Here is a 12,147-nt window from a genome sequence, read left to right as displayed (position 1 = left end):
AAATTATTCAAGCCAAACGCAATTTTACCAGCTTGCATAGCTATTGCGCATGCACATTCTAGAGTTGATTGACAGGTGATGTCTGTATCTAAAAGTTGATTGGCTCTTTTACCTGCAAGGCGGGACTTCCTTTCTACATCTGTTGACTGTTGGGCGCTAGAGCTTCTTGGTTAAGCGTTCCAATTTCTCCCATTCATTTCAATAGAAGTGGCCCGTCTCTGCTAAATAATCTCTGGTTATACAGAGATGTGACTTATCTGTTTTGTTTTGTTTTTTCTCTGAACAATGTGATTTTGACCTGGTGCGACTTATATTCAGGTGTGACTTTATTTCCGGAAAATACGGTAGGGTACAACAGGGCAAAAGGCTCCTTTGATTTTATTTTCTCCCAAAACACCAAATAGCATCAAAAACTACCACAGTACTTTCCTAAACACCTGTTAGTCACTATGAACTGCAAAATTTTCCTCTTCCATGAGATCATTGCGTGTGATGTCTAAAGGTGGATTTTGAGGCAATTTGATCTGTTATTTTATATTTTTTTTAAATGTTGTACATTTATGTAGCTAATGAATATCCTGGAAATGATCACATTTATTTTGACACAAAACACTTATTTGTCATTTTCAAATTTTTTCTAAGTGATTATATCAAACAACTTTCAATAACTGTCCAATTAGTGAAAGGGTAGTATTTGGGGTAAAAAAAAATCCCCCCTGTTGCAGGGGCTAAATGCCCCCTATTAAACTCCAAGAGGGGAGAATAGATTTCAAAGTGCGCTCACATCAGGGGCGGACTGGGAAGAAAATTCGGCCCGGGATTTTACAAAGAAACTGGCCCAAGAGTTGTTGAGCGGGGTGGGGTTGCTGTCCTTTTCTGCATACCGCTACCCCATACTCTTTGCGTAAGAGTTGGTGCTACTAACGACAACTGTAAAACACCCCCTAGGGGCATTTTAACCCAAGTGAGGGAGCCTTTTACCCTAGGTGTGGGGCAAAATGCTCCATCGCTACCTTTAAAAAAAAAAATGAATTGTTTTCAAAACAACCTTCTAGTTTTTTTTTTCACTCAAATTATGTTGCTCCATCATTATTCAATAAAAATAAATGCATGTCTTAAATCTTGAGACACTCTGTGACCAGAAAAAAAAAATCTATTTACCTTAAGGTGGGCGTTTAGCCCTGTATATCATAAAAAAATATTAAACAATTTTAGCAAGGCACCTTAATACTGTGATACCGTAATACCGCAGTATTTTTGTGAAGTTATCATACAGTGAACATTTCATACCGTTACACTCCTAGTCGTCAATGGTGTCAAACCTTGCACGACACGTCCAAATGCACCATTTTTGAATTGGCGTGAATGATATTTGTGAAGATTATCAGTGAATAATGACTTAAATATTGGTCTGTTCCTCACACAAAGCAATTATACTATTTTATAAGACAAGTGCACAAATCGTATGAGCTACTTTTATGATATTTTGGAGTGGTGGTGGCGTAGTGGGCTAAAGCACATGACTGGTAGGTTGCTGGTTCAAACTCCACAGCCACCACCATTGTGTCCTTGAGCAAGGCACTTAACTCCAGGTTGCTCCAGGGGTACTGTCCCTGTAATAAGGGCACTGTAAGTCGCATTGGATAAAAGCGTCTGCCAAATGCATAAATGTAAATATTTTCATGGTGATTTGTGTCCTTTCTGGAGCCTGATGGTGGCGAAGATAGAAGATTTATTCTTCTAATTAGAAATGTTATCAGATGTTCTTGTCAAGGTAGAATATACAGTACGTGCTTGCATTGATGTTAACACTTAAGGAAAGACAGACAGGTGGTTAGGACAGAAAGCCAGTTAGCCTAACCTGAAAATCCTGTTTTAGTAAAATAAACATTCTCCATTCTCTTACGGAATAACTAAGAAAGGGTCTGATTAGACGTCTCAGACTGCAAACAGAAAATCTCTCTTACAAACGCCCTGAGAGAGAGAGACAGACAGAGAGAGAGACAAGTGTTTTGCTAACGCCTTCATAAGTTGGAAAACATTGCAGACAGAAAGAAGTAGCACAGCATGTTCTGACACGAGAAAACATGCGTGATAATTATCCTTAAAAAGACTCAGTCTAATATGTGACAGTACTAAAGGAAGCATTTCGGGACGATCTGAGCATAATCGGTTATCTGAACGATGTTCTATGACACAGTTTGACTTTTCACACTTGAAATTGACACTGAAAGTATAAATCAAGAGCTAATGTTAAGGATGGGAATTGTAAACAGAATTTAATGGTTCTGATTCTGGTTCCATTAACGATTCATTTTGGCCATGTCCAAAACTAGAGATGTCAAAATGAACGCTTTAACAAATGCGATCAATTTAAAATGTTTATCACATTAATTCGCGCATTTACCAATTTTCACATTAGATTCTGACATTTTATTCAGCTATGTGTGAGTGCTGAACACTGGTTGAAAAAGGGAGGACCCTTTGCACTGTGTTCGGGGGACATTACACTCACGCACACACAACAGTGATTTCGTGTCAATGAACAAGTGATTGAGAAAAGAACTCTTAACCAAAATGTTTTGTAAAAAAAAAAAAACATTACAAAAAATAGGACTTGTAATTCAGATGAAGTATCATTGCATGGACAGTGCCAGCATTAAAAGCAAAACAAGATGTTCTCTCCAATCGCTTTTCATGTGGAGTTCAAAGCGGCAAATCATGTTAATGCGGCCTCACAATTGCTGTAAAAAAGTGGATAGCCACTATTACTTTTGTGGATGATGAGGGTTTGAGAGATTGAATGCCCACTGCAAGGAAAACACAAACTACGGGACTAATATTTCTGTTAGTTAACCTCCCACTTTGGAGTTACTTGAATTGGTGCAATTTTAGTGCATTTCTATCTTTATACTGTGGAAGGATTTGTTTGGAAATTGCTAATAAAACATTAGTGTTACATACTGTTTTGTTTGCTTTTCTAAGAAGGGACTAAATGCATTTTGACAGGAAAGTAAGTATATATACAGTCACATTTTTGCGCTTTCAAAATCCGTGATTAATCGATATTGAATATGAAAACAAATGTGATTAATCGCAATTAAATATTTTAATCGACTGACAGCACATACACACTGGAACGTTGTTTTCCTCTGATGAAAACTTTCAAAAATCCTCTATAGTACTTTTTGATTCATTCATTAAATGAACTTCTAAGGGTCGTTAAATTAGTAATTACTCATGGCGAGCAAGGTTTCAAAATTTCACACTGTACTAGTGCTGCACAATTAATTGAATAAAAAAATAGAGATTACGATAACAGTTGCCGCAATTAACTAATTGTGAAAAGTGTCAATTACATCACTCCATTCAGGTCTATTCCCATTGTGTAAATATTTTTTGTACTGTATGAGCACTGCAAGCAATTACAGACATGTCCATTGCTCATTTTTTTTTTTTTTTTTTTGGTGTATATTTCTTTTTTAAATTTGAATAACAATGTTTTTTCCATTATGCTAAGGGGTCTTGATTTATTGATGTATACAACTGCAGTAAAGTAATTCAGGTAGCGTAAACAAAGAACTTTAAGAATATGACATGCGTGTGCTGAGTGACTACAGCCAGGTCTCCTAAGCAACCAAATTGGCCCGGTTGCTAGGGAGGGTAGAGTCACATGGGGCAACCTCCTCGTGGTCGCGATTAGTGGTTCTCGCTCTCAATGGGGCGTGTGGTAAGTTGTGCGTGGATCGCGGAGAGTAGCATGAGCCTCCACATGCTGTGAGTCTCCGCGGTGTCATGCACAACGAGTCACGTGATAAGATGTGCGGATTGACAATCTCAGAAGCGGAGGTAACTGAGACTTGTCCTCCGCTACCCGGATTGAGGTGAGTAACCGCACCACCACGAGGACTAGTAGTGGGAATTGTGCATTCCAAAATGGGAGAAAAAGGGGATAAAAAATAAATAAATATGACAAGCAATTGCCCACGAAATAAGTAATTAACCTAAATGTTATTAACTGAATTAATCACAACTAAAATATCAAGGGACTAATTGACATTTACGATTTTTGTCATAATCGTGCAGCCCTACACTGTACACTATATTTGTAAAGCCTGTGTCAACATTCTTATTTGCATATCGGCGAAATTAAAACATTGATTGGACAAATACATCATGTGACAAGTGCTTTGTGTGATTAAAAAAGAGAGGCGATAAGGACTTGAAAGCCGCCATCAACATACAGGTCAACACAAGTATGAAAAGACAAGGTGAACGCTCGCAGAACATCTGGTTATGCAAATTTATGGGGGACGTTGGCGCTCGAGCATAGTGTTACGGCTCCAGTTATTTAAAAACAATAGACCACAGCGAGAATAAACTCGCTGGTTTGGTTTGTGCCCAACTTAGTCTAGGTGAAGCGAAAATGGCCACTGAGTTACAACTTTTGACTACTTTTTATTCTGAGAAAAAAGACCAAAAATACTGATGACATCATCTTGCACTCCTGGACATTTCCAGATTTTTGTCCAACAAAATACTCTCTAGAATGAGAATGTCCCCTCCCCTTAATACTGTATCACATATGTAACATTTACGCTTATTGCAAGGAAAAACTATTTGTCAATAGGGTAAGAAAAAAAATAACTTTAATCAATGAGAAAACAAGTTTATTTTTAAACTTTTAAACTATTTTAAATAGTTTTATCTCGTCTTAAGCAAAAGTCCCACCAAATTTTGTTAGATTTCTCTGAAATCAAGACTTAGTATCTTATGCCATTCTGCCTCAAGTTATTTTTTCTTGTTTTAAGCATCGACTGGTGTATTGTGGTTGATGTAATGAGCACCACTGAAATAAAGTAAAAGTTTGGTCTTACCATTTTAAGAATATTGGGATCTATGGAACTATATTAATGACAAATGTCTTTGAAACAAAAAAGCACACTAAATTGCACTTATTGAAAGGTAAACCCACTGCATTAACAGTATTTGCATATTTCAGGAATGCAATTTCATGTGGTTGTATATTGAAGCTGTGAATATTTCAATTAAAAACATTTCACACATTTCATCATTAAAAAGTCCATAATATATATTGACCTTCCAAAGTTCATTTCCAAAACATACAGTTTATTTTATTTTGCCCTTAGTATTCGACAGGTAATCTTTGATCCATTATATTTCGCTTTGCAAATTTGCCTCAAATTTCAGTGGTTCAAATTCGGTTGGAAATTCAACCTTCAACATCCTGTCAATGCAGGAAAAGTAGCTGCTCTTGATCTATATCAACACCCGAATCATTGCACCACTTAGTGGTAAAGAATAGTAGCAGCAAGTGAAGATTGTGCATCGGCACTCTACTGCTTTCCCTGCAATGCCAGGATGTACAAGGTTGAATTTCCAATTGAATTTAAACCCCTGAAATTTTAGAGGTGAATTATTTATAATGGAACAAATATTACCTGTTGAAAAAAATTATAATTTTTTTTTTTTTTTTTTTTTTGGAACTGGATACAGTAACAATTTTTTTTTTTTTAATGATGACATTTTGTTCGAAATGCTTTCAGTTGAAGTACTCAGCTTAAATATACAACCATATGCAATTGCATACCCCAAAAATGCAAGCACTGTTAATGCAATGCCTTTATTTTTCAATTCAGCAACTCAGCGTGCTTGCAAAGACATTTTTTTTTTACCCTGCCTTACAATATGGGGGAAAAACACTCTTCAAACCATTTCTAGGGTCTTAAAGTTACTAAGCACTTGCGTTAAGACTAAGAACAAATAGTGCAACCAAATTAAGTTCAGAGTTAGTTACAAACGAACTAAACTACTTTATAGTATGAACTTTACGTCCCAATGTAAGACCTTACGAATGGCTGGCGCAACCCTATACCCAGATCAATGTGAGTATATTTGAGATCAGAAATTTGTGAAATTGTCAGTTATTATCAGCTGAAATGGAAACAAAAAAGAACAATGAAATTATTGTAGCTCGCGGATCTCAGACAGGTACTGAGTCAAATTACTAAGAATTATGATGATGCATGCTGGAACACAGATGAACCACGTAACCTCTGGGTTTCAAACATGAGAAAGAGAGAATACAACAACGTTCCTAACTGCTAAAAAAAAAGGAAGTCCTCTGTCAAAACAGCCTGAAGAATCCCGATTTTTTTGGAGAAAAAAGGTTTATTGGGACTCTAAGTACCTTCCTGAAATCAAACATCAGACAGCACTTTTGCTTAAATATGTATATATATATATATATATATATAATTCTTCTCTCATTTCTTCTGGTGTATCTGTCCCAATCTATAGACAATATGGACATTTATCAGGCAATAAACCCTATATTACAGCTCGGCAAACACATTACGAAACAGAAGCAATCGCATATAGATAACACGGCGAGCAGCTTTATCATATTGAATATTTGAGGAAGACATGCTTAACAACATAGATGTGCTGTAAGAGTGCAGTTTGCAGTAAATGACACCAGGCCCGGCACAAAAACAGCGCAGTAAATGTAGATTACAGGAAACCTCTGGGAGACTCTAGTGTACTGTATTTTTAGCCTATAATAAAACTTACACAAAAGATTTTGTTGTTATTTGTTATAAAAACATTGGGCTCCTTAACACAATTCCAGACAGCGATTAATGACAAACTCAACGTTGAGTTGTTCCAGAGTTTGAATGGATACACAGTAACTTCACCTGTGATATTACGTAAATCTCTATCACCACAGGAGCAAAAATCTGCCACTCTCAAATCCAGAATGCAATAATGTCAACAAAACTATCTGATGTCCTTTTGTATTGGAAAATCCTGCTTGGACGGGTCACAAATGTGACAGCAGACTGCATTGACAGACTCACAGAAATCCTGTTCAGTTCAGTCACAGCACACTGATTTCTCCAGCACAGATCTGTAAATCTATCCACCTTATTTTTCAGCAAATTAGAGCGCCTCCATTATCAACCGTGAATGTGTGCCACCTCAGGGATAACCCACTTCCAGCTATTTTAGCTATACAAAAATACTACATTATTGATTACAGGCTGGCAATATATGTCAACATATTATTATCATTAATCACTATTTTCATAAACAGTTTATCGCATTTTGCCATCGTTTCATCACACACTGTTTCACAGGCAGAATGAATGAAATCAGGCGCTGACATGGACAGTCCTCCACACCGTCTGACACGCCTGACAGAGCAAGAGAAGAAAGCTGCCAGGGAAATGCTGCTTCAACTTTCCTTGCACCGGAACTGCATCTTGTTTCATCTTAATTATAAATAATACATGCATTTTACTCTCTATTCTTGTCAGAGAGCATTCTCTCTTTCTTAGCGGTGTATAGTAAACAGACACACAGATCACACATTCAGCATGGCTTATGAAACATCGCCTTTGTAAATAAATAAATAAAGGCATCATTGGAGGTTATGCAGGTACATGTGAACGGAGGTTTACATGGAGACATGAAAGACTGCATCGTCACGATCTCGGTAAAGAAAGAAGCAGATTTTATTACCATCTCTTCAATACAACAACACACAGCAACAAGTGAATGATTTACTTACTCTTTTACTATAAAAGATGATGTTACAAATGATCAGACATTGCCACATAATTCTGCTGTATATTCTGTGGTTGTGTGATAGATTATAAGCCCAGATCACTAACTCTGGTATTATTATCCTTCTATTTATTTACACTGCGGTCAATGCCAGCGGAACATACACACATTCGCCGGAAATGCAGCCGCTGCTTACTTCAGCGTTGCAAAATAAGGTGGATAGCCACAGCTCTTCCAAACACTTTGAATGGACTCAAACTCTGCATTAAAACTAGAAAACCATCATGCAAGAATGACAGTGTTATAGTACAAGTCCTGCATATTGCTTAAATACTATTTATAAATTATGAAAAGAGCCAAATAAATAGTAATAGAAATGGAATAAAATGCATCCAAAAGAATAGAATAGAAATAAAATAGAAAAGAAAAGAACAGAAAATAAAAACAACATAATGGAACACAATACAGTGAGGTAGAGTAGAATATGACAGAGTAAAAATGACAGAAGAGAACATAACAGGATATTACAACATAGAATAGAATATAATAGAATAGAACAGAATAGAATAAAATAAGATATCAGAAAATAATTCAATAGAATAGAACTGAATACAAAAACAAAGTAGAATGGAATATAATAGAACAGATCAGAATGCAACAGAGTAGAACAAAATAGAATGGAATAGAATAGAACAGAATAGTATAGAAGAAAACAGAGTATAATAGAATAAAATAGAGTAATATATTGGAACAAAATAGAATAAATAGAACAGAATACAAGAACAAAGTAAAAGAGTATAGAATAGAATAGAACAGATTAGAATGCAACAGAGCAAAACAAAATAGAATGGAATAGAATGGAACAGAATAATACAGAAGACAACAGAGTAGAGTAGAACAGAATAAAAGATTGGAACACAGAATTAAATAGAATAGAACAGAATATAGAAATGAAGTAAAATAGAGTAGAATAAAACAGAATCAAAATTCCACAAAGCAGAAACAAATCAAATGGATTAGAATAGAACAGAATACTATAGAAGACAACAGAGTAGAGTAGAATAGAATAACATATAGGAATATTATTCAATAGAATAGAACAGAATACAAAAGCAAAGTAAAATAGAACAGATCAGAATGCAACAGAGTAGAACATAAAATGGAATAGAATGGAACAGAATAGTATAGAAGACAACAGAGTAGAATAGAGTAGAATAGAATAGCATATTGGAAAATAATTAAATATAATAGAACAGAACAGAACACAAAAACAAAGTAGAATAAAATAGAATAGATGAACACAATTCCACACAGTAGAAACAAATAGAATGGTTAAGAATAGAACAAAACAGTATAGAATACAACAGAATACAACAGAATAGAATAGAATAGAATAGAATAGAATAGAACAGAATAGAATAGCGGAAGTTCTGAACAGAATAGAATAGAACAGAATAGAATAGCGGAAGTTCTGAACAGAATAGAATAGAACAGAATACCAAAAACAAAGCAGAATAATAGAGTAGAAAAGAGCAGATCAGAATGCAACAGATTAGAAAAGAATGGGATAGAATAGAATAACAGAAGAGAGTAGTGTAGAACAGAATACAAACAACGAAGTAGAATAGAATAGAAAATATCAGATCAGAATGCAACAGAGTAGAATAGAATAGAATAGAGGAAGTTCTGAACAGAACAGAACAGAATACAAAAACAAAAGTAGAATAGAACAGAACACAATTCCACACAGTAGAAAAACACAGAATGGATTAGAATACAACATAATAGAATAGAATAGAATAGAATAGAATAGAATAGAATAGAATAGAATTGATCAGAATAGAATAAAACAGAATTGAATAGCAGAAGTTCTGAACAGAATATAATAAAATAGAACAGAATACCAAAAAACAAAGTAGAATAAAATAGAATAGATGAACACAATTCCACACAGTAGAAACAAATAGAATGGTTAAGAATAGAATAGCACAGTATAGAATACAACAGAATAGAATAGATTAGAACAGAATAGAATAGCGGAAGTTCTGAACAGAATAGAATAGAACAGAATACCAAAAACAAAGCAGAATAATAGAGTAGAAAAGAGCAGATCAGAATGCAACAGATTAGAAAAGAATGGAATAGAATAGAATAACAGAAGAGAGTAGCGTAGAACAGAATACAAACAACGAAGTAGAATAGAATAGAAAATAACAGATCAGAATGCAACAGAGCAGAACAGAATAGAATAGAGGAAGTTCTGAACAGGATAGAATAGAATAGAACAGAATACAAAAAAACAAAAGTAGAATAAAATAGAACAGAACACAATTCCACACAGTAGAAAAACATAGAATGGATTAGAATACAACATAATAGAATAGAATAGAATAGAATAGAATAGAATAGATCAGAATAGAATAAAACAGAATAGAATAGCAGAAGTTCTGAACAGAATATAAATCAAATAGAACAGAATACCAAAAACAAAGTAGAATAAATTAGAATAGATGAACACAATTCCACACAGTAGAAACAAATAGAATGGTTAAGAATAGAACAGTACAGTATAGAATACAACAGAATAGAATAGTTTAGAAGAGAATAGAATAGAACAGAATAGAATAGCGGAAGTTCTGAACAGAATAGAATAGAACAGAATAGAACAGCTGAAGTTCTGAACAGAATAGAATAGAACAGAATGCCAAAAACAAAGCAGAATAATAGAGTACAAAAGAGCAGATCAGAATGCAACAGATTAGAAAAGAATGGAATAGAATAGAATAACAGAAGAGAACAGCCATAATACAAACAATGGAGTAGAATAAAATAGAAAATAACAGATCAGAATGCAACAGAGTAGAGTAGAATAGAATAGAATAGAATAGAATAGAGGACGTTCTGAACAGAATAGAATAGAATAACAGAAGAGAATAGCCTAGAACAGAATACAAACAAGGTAGTAGAATAGAATAGAAAATAACAGATCAGAATGCAACAGAGTAGAATACAATAGAATAGTTGAAGTTCTGAACAGAATATAATATAATAGAACAGAATACAAAATCAAAGTAGAATAGAATAGAATAGAATTCCACACAGTAGAAAAACATAGAATGGATTTGAAAACAACATAATAGAATAGAATAAAATAGCAGAAGTTCTGAACAGAATATAATATAATAGAACAGAATATAAAAAACAAAGTAGAATAGAATATAAAAGAGCAGATCAGAATTCAACAGAGTAGAAAAGAATGGATTAGAATAGAATAACAGAATAGAACAGAATACAGACTACGAAGTAGAATAGAATAGAAAATATCAGATCAGAATGCAACAGAGTAGAATAGAGGATGTTCTGAACAGAATAGAATAGAATAGAACAGAATACAAAAACAATGTAGAATAAAATAGAACAGAATACAATTCCACACAGTAGAAAAGCACAGAATGGATTCGAAAACAACATAATAGAATAGAATAGAATAACAGAAGTTCTGAACAGAATAGAATAGAATAGAGAATGGAATAGCATTGCAAAATAGAATTGAAGAAAACAGAATACAAACAACAAAGTAGAATAGAATAGAATAGAATAGAAACGACCAGAATGCAACATAACAGAATACAGTAGAATATAATCGAATAGAACAGGACAGAATAACATTTCAGTCCAGTATAAAATAGAACAGAATACAACTGAACAGAGTAGAAGTAAAGAAACATACTCGACCATGACAACAGAATAGAATAAAGCAGAAGAGTAAAGTGTATAAGAGACTCAGTCATGTGTCTTCGGGCCGTGCTGACAGTACAGTATATTCATCTGCACTTCATACTTGTTAACAAACACATAAACAACTCACCTTTAGTTTCAGCAGCCACTGCGCGTCAAACATCGCGTCGCGAACCGTCAGCGGGTTGATGGCGGTGCTGTCAGCGCGATCACCGGAGCAAAATATCTTTAAATCTCATTTATATAAACATATAAACTCCCTGCACTGCTAGCGCGCAGATCTCGCGCTGTCAAAACTGCAGCTGCAGCCGTCGCGAGCCGTCCGGAAACTACGTCATGACGGCACACCCCCCGACACACCTCAGCGCTCAGCCAATCAGAGCGCGATGCGCTTGTGCGGGCGCAGGATGCCCCCTAACGTGAGCATTCATAATGTACTGTGGAGAAGAGCCAGCGCATGAGGAGGTGACTTTGTACAGACTTCAGGACATCGCTGCATGTCTGTGCTCTCGATACAGTAACATTTAGTGCATGCAATGCAGATATTGCACACAGAGCATACAACATTACAATGCAATTCAATAATAATACTACAATGAATGAAAACACAAGACAAAAGATAAAATGGCAAATCGAATATACGAAAATAAAAACACTGAATAATTGAATAGTAACCAGACTTAGAATAATGTTGATTATAATGCAATTAACTTAACTTAATTTTCCTTATGCAAAATATATTTTATTATTTTTTCTTTTTGATTTTGGGGAGAAATATGGCCTAGACATGTTCAAAATAATACACTACATACTAACATT

General features: G+C 34.8%; 1 protein-coding gene across 2 annotated transcripts in view; it reads right to left on the bottom strand.

Annotated features, from left to right (window-relative positions):
• pparab (peroxisome proliferator-activated receptor alpha b) overlaps positions 1–11,640 on the bottom strand; it is a 54,060-nt gene extending 42,420 nt beyond the window's left edge. For both annotated transcript variants that reach the window (XM_051689998.1, XM_051689999.1), the window contains exon 1: positions 11,459–11,640. The gene's annotated coding sequence lies outside the window, so the exon portion shown is untranslated. The remainder of the gene's footprint in view (positions 1–11,458) is intronic.
• Positions 11,641–12,147: the final 507 nt, after the last annotated feature.

The sequence above is a fragment of the Myxocyprinus asiaticus genome, chromosome 46, assembly GCF_019703515.2.
Source record: "Myxocyprinus asiaticus isolate MX2 ecotype Aquarium Trade chromosome 46, UBuf_Myxa_2, whole genome shotgun sequence".
Taxonomy (NCBI): Eukaryota; Metazoa; Chordata; class Actinopteri; order Cypriniformes; family Catostomidae; genus Myxocyprinus; species Myxocyprinus asiaticus.
This window is presented reverse-complemented; position numbering and strand designations above follow the sequence as displayed.